Here is a 17,249-nt window from a genome sequence, read left to right as displayed (position 1 = left end):
CTGTTGCTGATATTTCAAATGGTTGTGATGTGTTCCACACCCTCCCATGAGTGGAGTCAGCAGAAATTCACGAATTGTATTTCTATTTAAATGTTTAGCTCCAAAAATCAGTTTTTAGAGAGTTGAGGCCATAGTAAATATGTCTCTCAGATTTGAAATAAAGAACACTAGCTGGATATAAAATAAAAGTATTTTGTATCAGATTGGCCACTGAACCAGTGAGAAATGTAGAAGAGAAAGAGGTATTGAATCTTCTTTAATTGAGAAAGCAGATCTCTCCAGTCATTATTAAGGGAGTGGAATAATAATGTCTTGTTTTTGTAACCCCTTTACTAAGGAACTATGCGTGATTTTGATCTCTGTGGTAGTCAGTATAACACTAGGCAACTTTACAGGAACAAACTATATTCTCGATGGCTTAATCCACAATGGTTTATTTCTCATTCATGAAAATTCTGATGTGTGTTGGAATGCTGTCCTTCATCTGGCAGCCTCACCATACAGCTTTCTTGATCTTGAGCTGTCTCTGTGGGAGAGAGAGCTGGATTGGCCTGGAAGAGATCCACCACATTCTCCCATGTACTGGCCACGATCCTTACTATATGTTCTCAATGAACAGCCAAGTGCTCAATCATTTCAGTCGTGTCTGACTCTGTGCGACCCTATGGACTATAGCCCATCAGGCTCCTCTTTCTGTGGGATTCTCCAGGCAAGAATACTGCAGTGGATTGCCACGCCCTGCTCCAGGGGATTTTCCTGACCCAGGAATCGAACCCACGGATCTCTTACTGCATTGGCAGGTAGGTTTCTTACCACTAGTGCCACCTGGGAAGTGGTCTCAGTGAACAGCAAGGGTGACTGGCAAATAAGTGTAAGGACTACCTCTGGTATGTTGTATGGACTATTTGGTACATGGACATCACCAGATGGTCAACACCAAAATCAGAGTGATTATATTCTTTGCAGCCAAAGATGAGAACCTCTATACAGTCAACAAAAACAAGACCAGGAGCTGACTGTGGCTCAGATCATGAACTCATTATTACCAAATTCAGACTGAAACTGAAGAAAGTAGGGAAAACCGCTAGACCATTCAGGAATGACCTAAATCAAATCCCTTATGATTATACAGTGCAAGTGAGAAATAGATTTAAGGGCCTAGATCTGATAGAGCGCCTGATGAACTATGGAATGAGGTTCGTGACATTGTACAGGAGACAGGAATCAAGACCATGCCCATGGAAAAGAAATGCAAAAAAGCAAAATGGCTGTCTGGAGAGGCCTTACAAATAGCTGTGAAAAGAAGAGAGGTGAAAAGCAAAGGAGAAAAGGAAAGATATAAGCATGTGAATGCAGAGTTCCAAAGGATAGCAAGGAGAGATAAGAAAGCCTTCAGCAATCAATGCAAAGAAATAGAGGAAAACAACAGAATGGGAAAGACTAGAGATCTCTTGAAGCAAATTAGAGATATCCAGGGAGCATTTCATGCAAAGATGGGCTCAATAAAGGACAGAAATGGTATGGACCTAACAGAAGCAGAAGATATTAAGAAGAGATGGCAAGAAGACACAGAAGAACTGTACAAAAAAAATCTTCACGACCCAGATAATCACGATGGTGTGGTCGCTCACCTAGAGCCAGACATCCTGGAATGTGAAGTCAAGTGGGCCTTAGAAAGCATCACTACAAACAAAGCTAGTGGAGGTGATGGAATTCCAGTTGAGCTATTTCAAATCCTGAAAGATGATGCTGTGAAAGTGCTGCACTCAATATGTTAGCACATTTGGAAAACTCAGCAGTGGCCACAGGACTGGAAAAGGTCAGTTTTCATTCCAATCCCTAAGAAAGGCAAGGCCAAAGAAGGCTCGAACTACCACACAATTGCACTCATCTCACATGCTAGTAAAGTAATGCTCAAAATTCTCCAAGCCAGGCTTCAGCAATACATGAACCGTGAATTTCCAGATGTTCAAGCTGGTTTTAGAAAAGGCAGAGGAACCAGAGATCAAATTGCCAACATCCACTGGATCATTGAAAAAGCAAGAGAGTTCCAGAAAAACATCTACTTCTGCTTTATTGACTATGCCAAAGCCTTTGACTGTGTAGATCACAATAAACCGTGGAAAATTCTGAGACAGATAGAAATACCAGACCACCTGACCTGCCTCTTGAGAAATCTGTATGCAGTTCAGGAAGCAGCAGTTAGAACTGGACATGGAACAACAGATTGGTTTCAAATAGGAAAAAGAGTCCGTCAAGGCTGTATATTGTCACCCTGTTTATTTAACTTATATGCAGAGTACATCATGAGAAACGCTGGACTGCAAGAAACACAAGCTAGAATCAAGATTGCCAGGAGAAATATCAATAACCTCAGATATGCAGATGACACATATGCAGATGGCAGAAAGTGAAGAGAAACAAAAAAGCCTCTTGATGAAAGTGAAAGAGGAGAGTGAAAAAGTCGGCTTAAAGCTCAACATTCAGAGAACGAAGATCATGGCATCCAGTCCCATCACTTCATGCGAAATAGATGGGGAAACAGTGGAAACAGTGTCAGACTTTACTTTTGGGGGCTCCCAAAGCACTGCAGATGGTGACTGTAGGCATGAAATTAAAAGACGCTTACTCCTTGGAAGAAAAGTTATGACCAACCTAGATAGCATATTGAGAAGCAGAGACATTACTTTGCCGACTAAGGTCCATCTAGTCAAGGCTATGGTTTTTCCAGTGGTCATGTATGGATGTGAGAGTTGGACTGTGAAGAAAGCTGAGCGCCGAAGAAATGATGCTTTTGAACTATGATATTGGAGAAGACTCTTGAGGGTCCTTTGGACTGCAAGGAGATCCAACCAGTCCATTCTGAAGGAGATCAGCCCTGGGATTTCTTTGGAAGGAATGATGCTAAAGCTGAAACTCCAGTACTTTGGCCACCTCATGTGAAGAGTTGACTTATTGGAAAAGACTGATGCTGGGAGGGATTGGGGGCAGGAGGAGAAGGGGACAACAGAGGATGAGATGGCTGGATGGCATCACGGACTCGATGGACGTGAGTCTGAGTGAACTCTGGGAGTTGGTGATGGACAAAGAGGCCTGGCGTGCTGTGATTCATGGGGTTACAAAGAGTGGGACACAACTGAGTGACTGAACTGAACTGAACTGTCTCTGATGCAATCAGAGACTGGAATTGGAGAGCTGGATAATGTGCTTTGTTACATGGGTACAGGAGAAACAGATTCAATCAAAGTTTGTTTATTAATATTTGTTCCCCAATCAGCTACATGGCATATGATAATCATATAATGGTTCTGAGTTACTGAGGACTTACTAAACTCCGGAAACCATTGTAAGCACTATACTTGCATTATCTCATGCAGTACTCACCTGTGCTTTTATGGTAGGCATTATTATTATTACCTCTATTGTACAAGTGGGGAAACTCTGGCAAAAGATGGTAAATGACTGGTCTCAGGTCACATGGTGAATAAGTGATAGAGCCACTTTTGAATCTGGGAAGTTAGACTTCAGACCTAGGAAATTTGCTTTTGTGTTTTAAGGTGAAGATCAATACAAACCCACTTTAAAAAAAAAATCAGCCCAGGTATGTTTCTTTATAATCACTAGAAAATTGCATTTCTGCAATTAACAACATCTTATAGAAATAGCAACAGATCAGTGGGCAGGTGTGTATGGATGGTGACCAGATAGAGAATGAAGAATATTAAAGCTCTTTCTACCATTCAGTTCAGTTCAGTTCAGTCGCTCAGTCGTGTCCGACTCTTTGCGACCCCATGAATCGCAGCACGCCAGGCCTCCCTGTTCATCATCATCTCCCGGAGTTCACTCAGACTCACGTTCTTCGAGTCCGTGATGCCATCCAGCCATCTCATCCTCTGTCATCCCCTTTTCCTCCTGCCCCCAATCCCTCCCAGCATCAGAGTCTTTTCCAATAAGTCAACTCTTCGCATAAGGTGGCCAAAGTACTGGAGTTTCAGCTTTAGCATCATTCCTTCCAAAGAAATCCCAGGGCTGATCTCCTTCAGAATGGACTGGTTGGATCTCCTTGCAGTCCAAGGGACTCTCAAGAGTCTTCTCCAACAACACAGTTCAAAAGCATCAGTTCTTTGGCTCTCAGCTTTCTTCACAGTCCAACTCTCACAGCCATACATGACCACTGGAAAAACCATAGCCTTGACTAGACGGACCTTAGTCGGCAAAGTAATGTCTCTGCTTTTGAATATGCTATCTAGGTTGGTCATAACTTTTCTTCCTAGGAGTAAGTCTCTTTTAATTTCATGGCTGCATTAGTTACAGTTACAAATTCAACAAGCAACTCAAAACCTTTTTTTTTTTTAATTAGAATGAACCATTTCCTTAGATGTTTACATCTGTGCTTTGCACCTTAAATTACTACTGATGTCACTAGAGAATAGAAATTTCATTAGAAATTGCCTCTTGATTCTCTCAGGTATTCTTCAACAGAATAAACGGAAAAATAATATTAAGAATCTCTCCCCTTTGTCTTCTGCATTTCTCTCCTTATCTTTTTCTTTCTTTTTGCTTTAAACTCATTTCTGCAGACATCCTCTGTTTCCTATCTGCTTGCCAAATTTTATTTTAATACTCCAGTGTTGCTGACATATAGTTTCTAACTTTTCAAATCAAACAGTGAATGCTTTTTGTTAACCAGTAAACTTCACATGATGAGTTTCTATAAACATGCTTCTTTTATGGAAAGGAATAAAAAGTGTGATTGAGTTTTCTACTATTTCTGAAGAATTAAAACTCTTTTAAAAAGCAGTGGAGCTCCATCATCATATTTCTTTGACTCTAAACTTTCTAACACAATGTATTTTCTCTCAGTGCAGCATCATAAAGCTTAAGTAAGATGATAGTAAATACAGCTTTTCTATGAAGATGAACATTTCTGCTTTTGCTCTGGACTGGTTCAGTCTTTGCAGTGATTTGAGCACTGTATCACATGCCTTGCTTTGTCCGATCCATAATGTTTACATTTATCCCTTAGTATCTCACTACATCACGTTTAAATGTAAAGAACTGAGATTTGTTTCCCTCCACTGGAATTTCTAAATAACAGTTCTGTCTATTACAGCTTAAAAGATGTGTTATGGCAGCTGCAAATAACTTTCAAAAAGAAATGTTGTGCAGCAAACTATCATATTTCATGTACACTCTGGCAAATGGTGCTTGCTTTTTGGCCCCAGTTCAGCCTTCTTTTGCAAACCAACTTCCTGCAGCATGAGGATATACATTTTCCCGGGCCAAATATTCCAAAGTGGACACCAATTTGGGACTGCTAGCTTTTTCCAGCTCTCCAGCTTTTGGACATATGAGCATAGAAAATACTAGATTTCTACTTTTGATGCCAAACGTTTAGGCTTTGGAGGCTGAAAAGTCAAGTCTTAATTTTAGCATTTAATGCCAGAAGCAAGCTATCCTTTTGAAACAACTCCTCTCTGGCAGTGGGTCAGCACAGAACACCTCCTTTTCAGGCAATCTTCATGTCATCTGCTCAGCACACCTGGAGTGGTCAGTTACTTCTAGTTCTGGACTGGAAAGTGGATAACATGAAGTGGGGGTGGAGGGGTAGGAGGACGTGGATATGGCAGCGTGGATATTTGGTAAAAGGGAAGCTAACTCAGTTTTACTTTTTCATGTTTGTTTCTCCGCTAATGTGCAATTTTCTTTTCTTTTTTTTTTTGACTTCTGCATCTTTGGAGTATAGAGAAGTAGTTGCTCTTCTATTTTACCATACTCTTCATTCTAAGTGCTTTAATAGTGTAATGGGATAAAGAGTAGCTTAGGTTTGGGGAGGACAGTTGTAGACAGGGTAGTCAGAGAGAGTTTCTTTGAGGGGATGACATCTGAAGTAAGACCTGGATGACCAAAAGAAGGAAGACATGAAAAGTTTTATGGGAAAAGCATTCCTGAGAGTGGGGCTAGCTGATGCAAAGGCCTTAAAGGAGGAACTAGCACTAGCTTAGTGCATTTATGGAATAGAAAGGCCAGTGTGGCAGATAAGACTATTTGATCTAGTAGACCATTTCTTTCTCACCTCCCTCTTACCAATATGGTGTTTGAAAATGAAATAATAGCTTTCCCAACACCTCTCATTACGAAGGTTGATCATTAGCCTATTTTGAAGCAATGAGACTTACAGAAAAGTCTGTTTATGGGTAATGAGACATAAGGGAAAACTTCCCCAGTGGCTCAGCGGTAGAGAATCTGCCTGCAATGCAGGAGATGCAGGTTCAATCCCTGGGTTGGGAAGATCCCCCGGAGAGGAAATGGCAACCCACTGACTACATTCTTGCTGGGAAAATCCCATGGACAAATCTCCTCCTCCCAGGAGGAGTCTGGTGGGCTACAGTCTGTGGGGTTGCAAAAAGCTGAACATGACTGAACAAAGGGAAAGTTTTCCTTTCCAAATAAAAAGATAGCTATAGCTTCTCTCCCTTTCCTTCTCTACCTACCTAGAATGCAGATGTGAAGGATGGCACGACAGCAGCTGCACTGTAACCATGAGGCAATAAGGCTAAGAACCATAATCCAACATGCTAAGCATGGTAGACTAGAAACTTAAAATTAACCTGGATTCCTGATCACATTGTTTTTTGGATGAATTATGAGTTTACCTATTTATGGGATTTGGGGTAAGTAAATTATTGATGTCCTTATGGTTAAGCCATTGTTTGTCAGATATTCTATAAACTTGCAGCCAAACACATTCCTACGCATTTCTAACATTAAAGGTAGTAGAATAATATAGAGTAGTGAGCGAAGACAGTTCAGTTCAGTTGCTCAGTCGTGTCCAATTCTTTGTGACCCCATGGACTGCAGCATGACAGGCCTCCCTGTCCATCACTGATTCCTGAAGTTTACTCAAACTCATATCCACTGAGTCAGTGATGCCATCCAACCATCTCATCCTCTGTTATCCCCTTCTCCTCCTGCCCTCAATCTTTCCCAGCATCAGGGTCTTTTCAAATGAGTCAGTGCTTCACATCAGGTGACCAAAGTATTGGAGTTTCAGCTTCAACATCAGTTCTTCTAATGAATATTCAGGACTGATTTCCTTTAGGATTGACTGGTTGAATCTCCTTGCAGTCCAAAGGACTCTCAAGAGTCTTCTACAACACCACAGTTCAAAAGCATCAATTCTGCAGCACTCAGGAAAAACCATAGCCTTGACTAGACAGACCTTTGTTGGCAAAGTAATGTCTCTGCTTTTTAATATGCCATCTATGTTGCTCATAACTTTCTTTCCCAGGAGTAAGCATCTTTTAATTTCATGGCTGCAGTCACCATCTGTAGTGATTTTGGTTACCAAGTAAATAAAGTCTGCCACTGTTTCCACTGTTTCCCCATCTATTTGCCAGGGAGTGATGGGACCGGATGCCATGATCTTAGTTTTCTAAATGTTGAGTTTTAAGCCAACTTTTTCACTGTCCTCTTTCACTTTCAATCAAGAGGCTCTTTAGTTCTTCTTCACTTTCTGCCATAAGGGTGGTGTCATCTGCATATCTGAGGTTACTGATATTTCTACCTGCAATCTTGATTCCAGCTTATGCTTCTTCCAGCCCAGCGTTTCTCATGATGTACTCTGCATATAAGTTAAATAAGCAGAGTGACAATATACAGCCTTGGCATACTCCTTTTCCTATTTGGAATCAGTCTGTTGTTCCATGTCCAGTTCTAACTGTTGCTTTCTGACCTGCATGCAGATTTCTCAAGAGACAGATAAGGTGGTCTGGTATTCCTATCTCTTTCAGAATTTTCCAGAGTTTACTGTGATCCACACAGTCAATGGCTTTGGCATCATCAAAAAAGCAGAAATAGATGTTTTTCTGGAACTCTCTTGCTTTTACAATGATCCAGCAGATATTGGCAATTTGATCTCTGATTCCTCTGCCTTTTCTGAAACCAACTTGAACATCTGGTAGTTCATGGTTCACGTATTCAAAGCCTGGCTTGCAGAATGTTGAGTATTACTTTACTAGCGTGTGAGATGTGTGCAATTGAGTGGTAGTTTAAGCATTCTTTGGCCTTGCCTTTCTTAGGGATTGGAATGAAAATTGACCTTTTCCATCTGATGAACATCACCAGATGGTCAAGACTGAAATCAGATTGATTATATTATTTGTAGCCAAAGATGAGAACCTCTATACAGTTAGCAAAAACAAGACCAGGAGCTGACTGTGACTCAGATCATGAACTCCTTATTGCCAAATTCAGACTTGAAGAAAGTAGGGAAAACCACTAGACCATTCAGGTATGACCTAAATCAAATCCCTTATGATTATACAGTAGAAGTGAGAAATAAATTTATGGAACTAGCTCTGATAGACAGAGTGCCTGATGAACTATGGATGGAGGATCATAACATTATACAGGAGACAGGGATCAAGACCATCCCCAAGAAAAAGAAATGCAAAAAAGCAAAATGGCTGTCTGTGGAGGCCTTACAAATAGCTGTGAAAAGAACAGAAGCCAAAAGCAAAGGAGAAAAGGAAAGATATACCTATTTGAATGCAGAGTCCCAAAGAATAACAAGGAGAGATAAGAAAGCCTTCCTCAGTGTTCAGTGCAAAGAAATAGAGGGAAATAGTAGAATGGGAGAAACTAGAGATCTCTTCAAGAAAATTAGAGATACCAAGGGAACATTTCATGCAAAGAAGGGCTCAGTAAAGGACAGAAATGGTATGGACCTAACAGAAGCAGAAAATATTAAGAAGAGGTGGCAAGAATACACAGAACTCTATGAAAAAAGATCTTCACGACCCAGATAATCATGATGGTGTGATCACTCACCTAGAGCCAAACATCCTGGAATGTTAATTCAAGTGGGCTTAGGAAGCATCATTGTGAACAAAGCTAGTAGAGGTGATGGAATTCCAGTTGAGTGAACACAAGGGTAGAGAAATAGGAAGGGACCATATCGTGTAGGGCTCTGTAGACAATGATAAGGGATTTAGGACTTATTCTGATAGGGAAACTTTAAGGAGAAAATTCTTATTATCAGAATTATGTTTTTTTTTTTTAATGAAAAAATTTCTCTGATATGTGAAGGATAGACTACAGGGAGACAGAAGCAACAGGAAGCAAGTTAGAAAATTGTAATAGTCAAGGGAAAAGATGAACACAGATGTGAATAAGATGATGACAGTGGAGAAGGATATGAATTAAAATTCAGTATACATTTACAGATAGAGCTAAGTGGGTTTTCTCTGGCTCTGCAAATGAAAGTGAGGGAAGGAGGGTGATCAAGGATGACTCCTAGACTGTTTGCCTGAGAAAATTGGTGCTCAACGTTGCCATTCACTGAGATGGAGGAATCAGGGAAAGGAGCAGATTGCTAGGAGTGGTATAGTGGCAAGGGAAACTGGGAGTTATTTTTGATCCATTAATTTTGATATACTTAGTACACATAAGAGTGGAGATGAAGTTTAGGGAAGAGGGTATGAGTAGATATATAAATTTTGGAATTTGTAATTTCTTTATCTTAAATAGAAAATTAGAAAAAATCTTCTAAATATTTTTATGACTACAATGAATCTTCAGTAAATTCCTTAATAATGCTAGAAAGAGAAATGGGATTTAAAATTTCCCAGGGTTTTCCTAACATTCAGCAACTTTATTTTTTCTTAGCAAGTCTTTGATAAGTGAGTGTGATATTAGGGTTGGGAGTACTTTATTTTAGGGTTGATGTCCATTTATCTATCTATTGCTCTGGTCTTTAAGTTCTCAAGTGGAGTCATCTTATATGATTTCCTAGTTTACAAAGTACTTAATCAGTTGCTGTACTCCTCTTGTTTTCACCTTTAGTCTGTTCTTTTCTTTTCCTCTTATTTCTTTATCCTTACCATGATTTTGTATTGTGCAACCTTCTGGAACATTCTCTAGTATAGTAAAACCATCTGGAGGAGTTTTTCATTTTCTACAGGCTAATTTACACCAAACTTTAGGTCATATCCTTCTTTGTCTAAAGGTAAAAACTGGTAAGATTTATTGTTATCCTGGATTAGGAAATGTGCAGTGTTATCTGCTACCAGGTAGAGAATCTATCTCTTCCTCTGAGACCAGTATTATTATAGTAGTGCTTCTCCATTGACCTTTGTTGAAAATAAGGATTAGAAGTGTGTATAGTTACAATCTAGTCTAATCTGTTTATTTTGAAGAGGCAAGGATTTAGGTGGGCACAGGTGAGATTATTTGTTCATGGATATTTGAAAACATATAATTCATCCCAATGATAGGCAGGTGTCTGTGCAGTCATCATTATTGGGGCTATCTGTCCAGCTACTCTGATATTCATAAGCATGATAAGGAGTTGTCAGTACTTAAGTAATAATGAGGAACACTTCTTGACCATTTACTGTGTGACAACATGCTGCTCAAAATGCTCCTTATGTCTTATTCACAGCAGCATCTATTGTATTTTGCAGATTTTCCCAGAAAAAAAAGGCATTTTTTTAAAAGTTAGAATTGTTTCCTAAATGTCAAAATACAAGAATTTCCTTTCTTCATTGTCCTTGTTTATAATTTTTATCTTTAAAGGATACCTTTGGGAGCAAAAATCCCAGGAGTGAAAATGTGAGCACGTTGAGACAGCCACCCATTGGGAGAGTGTTACTATAACCTGATGACACGCTTAGGCTGTCACCACGGAGATGTAGACAAATATAGAGGGAAAAAAACATTTAGTAGGTACTCAACATACTGTGGCTTCCCTGGTGGCTTAGACGGTAAAGTGTCTGCCTGCAATGCGGGAAGTTCAATTCCTGGGTCGGGAAGATCCCCTGGAGAAGGAAATGGCAATCCACTCCAGCTCTCTTGCCTGGAAAATCCCATGGACGGAGGAGCCTGGTAGCCTACAGTCCATGGGGTCGCAAAGAGTCGGACACGGCTGAGCGACTTCACTTTCACTTTCAACATACTGATGCGAAGCTGCTCTGGTGGCTCAGCGATAAAGAATCTGCCAGCCAATGCAGGAGGCACATGAGACATGGGCTCGATTCCTAGATCGTGAAGATCCCCTGGAGAAGGAAATGACAACCCACTCCAGTGTTCATTCCCTGGTGGCTCAGACGGTAAAGTGTCTGCCTGCAATGTAGGAGTCCAGGGTTCGATCCCAGGGTTGGGAGGATCCCTTGGACAAGGAAATGGCAACCCACTCCAGTACACTTGCCTAGAAAATTCCGTGGATGGAGGAGCTTGCTGCGCTGCAGTCCATGGGGTCGCCAAGAGTCTGAGCGACTTCACTTTCACTTTCACCATACTAATTAATCTTTTCATCACAGCATATATCACAAAGGCTAACACAGAGCAATTTCTTAATAAATAGTGTTAAGTGGAAAAGCAAGTTTGATGTGGAAAATAGGGGAAAAAGGAGAAACATGAAAGGATTCCTAGGTTTCTTACTTGATCTCTGTGTGGGTATTTGTGTGATAATAAAAGAAAGGCCAAAGGCAGTTTATGTTTCAAGAGGGGGAAAAAGCATATTAGGTTTGAGTTTGAAATATTCCTAAGACATCAGGTGTCTGGCAGGAAGTTAGAGTCTGGCACTCAACATAAAGATACAGATTTGAGAGAGTGTTATAGGCATTTTTGCTGATAACTCAGGCCATGGGAATAGACAATGAATAGAGTAAGAAGAAAAGGAAGACAAGAGGCACACCAGACATACACCAGTCTCCAAACTCTTTTCCAGAAGCTGTTCCCTTTGCCTGGAGTGGCCTTCTTCCAGATAGCCGGTGACCCCACCCTCACCTCCTACAGGTCTTTGTTCATATGGTATCTCAGTGAGATGCCTTGACAACCCTATTTCTACTGGACACCCTCCTGGAACTTTCCTCTATGACTCTTCTTTATTTCCCCTGATAGAACTTAAAAGTATCTAGTATTACATATTTTATTTATTTTTGTTTTTTACCTATGATTTACCCTCTCTAAAAGTTGCATTCCATGAGAGCAGACTTCTGTTTGCTCCTGCTTTATTACTGAAAACAGGGTGCCTACAACAGTGTTAGGCACATAGGAACTACTTGATATATATTAATTCTATGAATTAAGAGCCTAGGAAGTCCCAAACAATGAAGAGTATTTAGATTATGCAAAGGTCAGAGTAAAAATTGAAGGAAGACCAGAAAGACAGATGGAGCATCAGGAGAAATTAATGCCATGAAGGATTAAGGAGAAAGAGTTTCAAGTTAAAAATAGTGGTCAAAATGTTCAGAACATCATGGAGATAAGAAGAAAGAAAAGAACTGAAATTTCAATTGTTAGAAGCAATAACAGATCTTAAATTACACGGGAGAAAAAGTCTCCAATGAGGATCATGCACTCAGATTTCTTATGCGTGTAAGAATTTCTGTGGAAACCTGGGTCTCACAATGAAGCAGGAAGTAAAAGCAAGCTACAAGAGCATCTGTTCTCATGAGACTTTCAGACTTGAATCACAAACTAAAGGAAGTTTGGATAGTTCGGATAAAGTTCAGATACTTATCTGAACTTTGGGGGTGGTTTTTTAACCAAACTGAATACAGTGTACAACAGTTCATCTCCTAAAGACTACATCATTTGAGAACACTAACCATAATGGTATTCACACCACATATTTAATTACTGACTTTCATATTTTCTGTGTATAATAAAGAGGAAATGGAGAAAATACATAGATTTTTGTGCTACCTTTATACTGGTTAGAGGTGAAGTTAAATAATCATGGTATCTGCTTTTGCCCAGTGTTTAATGGATTAACATGTTTATGCATTTACATCTTAGTTTTATAGTAATATTCCAGTGAAATTTGAAAGGAATATCAGAAATATTAAGACAACATTGAGAATAAGTCTCTCCCTGCTGCAGATCAGTGAGTGTTTTGTTTATAATACAAAATAATGGTTCACAATATAGATACCTAAAAGATATTTTTAACCATTTTTAAGTTGAAGTATCGTTAACTTAAAACATTGTGATAGTTTTAGGTGTACAGCAAAGTGACTCAGATATATGTGTGTGTATATGGATGCTAAGTTGCTTCAGTCGTGTCCAACTCTGTGCGACACTATGGACTGTAGGCCACCAGGCTCCTCTGCCCATGGGATTCTCCAGGCAAGAATACTGGAGTGGGTTTCCATTTCCTCCTCCAGGAGATTTTCCCAATCCAGGGATCAAACTTCATGTCTCTTGTATGTCTTCTGCATTGGCAGGTGAGTTCTTTTCCACTGGAGCCATCACACACACACATATATATTCCTTTTCAGATTCTTTTACATTTTAGGCTATCATAAGATATTAAATATAGTTCCCTCTACTATACAGTCAATCCTTGTTGTTTACTTATTTTATATGTAGTAGTGTGTATCTATTAATCCCAAACTCCCAGTATATCTCCCCTGCTCCCCGCCCCACATACCCTTTGGTATCCATAAGTTTGTTTTCTTAAAAGACACGTGTTTTTGACCTACATTAAAATCAAGGCTACTCATATGGACAATAAATCATAATTGGGTTGCATTTCAGTCTGATGCAGAGAAACAGAATAATTCTCTTTGTTTATGTAATGTTTTGCTGAACTTGGTCTATATTTTAAAGCAGTCAACAGACAGTGCTCATTCTGGGAAGCAGCCCAATGGGAAATGGGCTTAAATACATGGTGTAAATTAGAATTGGGTGACTAAACTGCATTTTTGGTTTGGCTAACACCTTAAACCAGTTTTCAAACAACTAGATTTGGCAAAATTTGAATACATGTTGTACAGCACAGTTATCTCCCGTTTTTTAAACTGATACGCATTTAACAGGAATTAGAACCTGTAAATCCTTCTGCTTTTATAGCTAATTCATCATCATACCTCATAAAATCTCTGTAATGTCCAGAAAGTCAACAGATCCAGTTTTCTTAAAAAGGCACTTTTATAAGGAACACCTACAACTAAAACCTTGGTTCTAAATTTATGAAATATGCAAGCCTACATTGATCATAGGATATCAGGCTGTGGGAAACACTCTTCTATCTTGGATTGGATTATGTTACAAAAGGAAGGGACCTCTGGCAGAAACCCAAACCTAGAAGAGAAGTCCCCTAAAACAGGATTTGTCTGTTTTCTGTACTTGTCTCTAGGAAGTTTTTTATCTTGGCTTTCCAAACGCAAACATCTCAGAAAATTTGTTACAGACAAACTAAGCAATTAGGATTATAAGCAATGGCATCATTAGGTTCTAATGAAAGAGAAGAGCCTTCAGTACAGTGCAGTCTGTCCCCAAGAGGTCAGGGAAGGGTTAAATAAAGCTCCACTTCCTCCCTGCTCCAGTGAAAGTTCCATTTCAAATGATCTTAGGGAAAAAGGGTGTCATAGGAAAGGTTAAGGAAATGCCTGGCAAAGGAGAGAATTGCAAAAAGGAGCTTATGTAAATCATCGAAGAAAACAAGGTTGCTGCTGCTAAGTCACTTCAGTCGTGTCTGACTCTGTGCGACCCCATAGGCAAGCAGCCCACCAGGCTCCCCTGCCCCTGGGCTTCTCCAGGCAAGAACACTGGAGTGGGTTGCCATTTCCTTCTCCAATGCATGAAAGTGAAAAGTGAAAGTGAAGTCGCTTAGTCGTGTCCGACTCTACGGGACCCCGTGGACTGCAGCCTCCATCCATGGGATTTTCCAGGCAAGAGTACTGGAGTGGGGTGCCATTGCCTTCTCCGAAAACAAGGTTGAGGATTGTTCTATAATTAATGTGTTTCTAGGATATTTTGAAAGTGCTTGTTAGGAAATGAGGGCTAAAAAAGTGTGGGACTTGTAGAGATGCAATAAAGGGATTTAGGATATTACAAATAATCAATTTGTAACCTTTTGTGTTAAGGTTTTAAAATATTTTTGACTGATAACAGGATGCTGTTGGAACTGCGCTTTGGGTAATTATACAGCTGTATTTAATCAATGCATGATTCTGTGATTTTACTGAGCATACATGTCTGAGGATTAAAGATTAGAAAATGTTGCTAATGTAAATGGAGAAAACTTTAGGGTGAACTGAAGGCCTGAACTTCATATTTCTCCTGATTATTCAAAATACTCTTGAAAGTTCTGTTTCACAGCTAGATAGTGCAGTAATAATCAATAACCAAAGTTAGTTGTTAGTGATGATATTTATGAGAAATATCCATCACATGTTCCCATCACTACTTTTCAATAAATCTACTTTATTCAGTTGTTCTTTCTGTGATGTGGTCTGTTGCAAACAATGGTGCAAAGCTCTCCAGAAAAAAACTACAAAGAAAATGAAAAAGGAGAAATGATGAGGTCAAAATAACATAATGGAGAAGAGTTTGATCCAAGGTTTTGATAAGCTAAAGGATGTTAAGAAAATATGAGGATATAGAAAATTAAGTGGTCTATATGCTTTAAGGAGATCGATATGAATCACTTGAATGAGGGAAGTCATTTAGAAAACACTTGAAACAGTTTAGAGAACAAAAACTACCTCCTTGATGTTTGGATTTTCAGTATGAGGACTCAAATCATTTTTTAATTTAATTCTGGAAAATTCTCAGGTGAAATTTTGTTTTATTTTTAGTTATGGCAATTACTACTATCATGTGTGAATATCTTATTGTTTCCTTTGTGTTAAAAAAACAATATTGAGTGAATTTGAAGGTCTAATTGGCTTTATTTGATTATTCACGAATAGGGTAGCATCAAGACTGGCAGATAGAACAGAGCTCCAAGGAGTTGTACCAAATGGAAAGCTTTTGTAGGCTGAAGAGGGAGGGAAAAGAAAGTTTCTGGCAGAGAGTGGATTGTTTCAGTCAAGGTCACCTTCCTGTGGGGGTCAGCAAATGTCTTTTGGACAGTTTAACTCACTAGTACTGACCAGGTAGTTCCTGACTGGTTAGAGGTCATACTTCAGGAAGAGGTTGAAATCATAGTTAGACTAGGTATTAAGTCTTTGTTTGCTCACTGAGGTTTAACACAAGTAACTCCATTTTGGGCCTGGTGTTTTTCTTTCTTTCTTTTCTCTCTTTTTTTTTAACAGTTTCCCCAGTTTTTATAGACTTTAATAGACTTTTAATAGACTCAAAAATAAGAGATGTGATTAACATTTAAAGAGCGTTAACTCCCAAATATTGCTTGGTAATTATCACAGCTTTCCTGGATCCTCTGCTTGATATTCATAAGTGATGATGTTTTTTGCTGAATTTCTGTAGTATTCACAGGCCACAAATTTAGATTCATGTTTTTTAAGTTGGTCATTCTGTTTCACTTTTGGTCTTCCAGTCTTAGATTATTTACTTGGTGGTAGGTGGAACACTGAAGAATTAATGCCTTTGAACTGTGGTGTTGGAGAAGACTCTTGAGAGTCCCTTGGACTGCAAGGAGATCCAAGCAGTCCATTCTGAAGGAGATCAACCCTGGGATTTCTTTGGAAGGACTGATGCTAAAGCTGAAGCTCGAGTACTTTGGCCACCTCATGCGAAGAGTTAACTCATTGGAAAAGACTTTGATGCTGGGAGGGATTGGGGGCAGGAGGAGAAGGGGACGACAGAGGATGAGATGGCTGGATGGCATCACTGACTCGATGAATGTGAGTTTGAGTGAACTCCGGGAGTTGGTGATGGACAGGGAGGCCTGGTGTGCTGCAATTCATGGGGTCGCAAAGAGTTGGACATGACGGAGTGACTGAACTGAACTGAACTGAGGCAGCTGTGATCATGCATTTAAAGCTTTCAAGAGAATATCGAGTATAGCGGAGAAAACTATGATTATTATAATTCCCAATGTTTAGAGAGCACTTCAGATCCATTGTCCCCCAAATCCTAACCAATCAAAATCAAATAGATCAAAGAAAGGCTCCATTGAAGGAGTCATCTTTTTAGGCCAAGTGTCTTTCTCAGTGATCTTACATAACTGACTTGAGTTTTAACTTCCCCAGAAGTGCTATTCCAGGTGTAGCAGGTGGTGTTGGCCATAGCACAGATACCTCCTGGCTCAGCTAAATGATAATCAATGGCCATCCTATGATCAGGAACTACTTTGGCCAGAGAGTTCAGTTCAGTTCAGTTCAGTTGCTTAGTCGTGTCCGACTCTTTGTGACCCCATGAATCGCAGCACTCCAGGCCTCCCTGTCCATCACCAACTCCCCGAGTTCACTCAGACTTGCGTCCATCGAGTCGGTGATGCCATCCAGCCATCTCATCCTCAGTCGTCCCCTTCTCCTCCTGCCCCCAATCCATCC

This window comes from Ovis canadensis, chromosome 12 (assembly GCF_042477335.2).
Source record: "Ovis canadensis isolate MfBH-ARS-UI-01 breed Bighorn chromosome 12, ARS-UI_OviCan_v2, whole genome shotgun sequence".
NCBI lineage: Eukaryota > Metazoa > Chordata > Mammalia > Artiodactyla > Bovidae > Ovis > Ovis canadensis.
Note: the sequence above shows the minus strand (reverse complement) of the source record.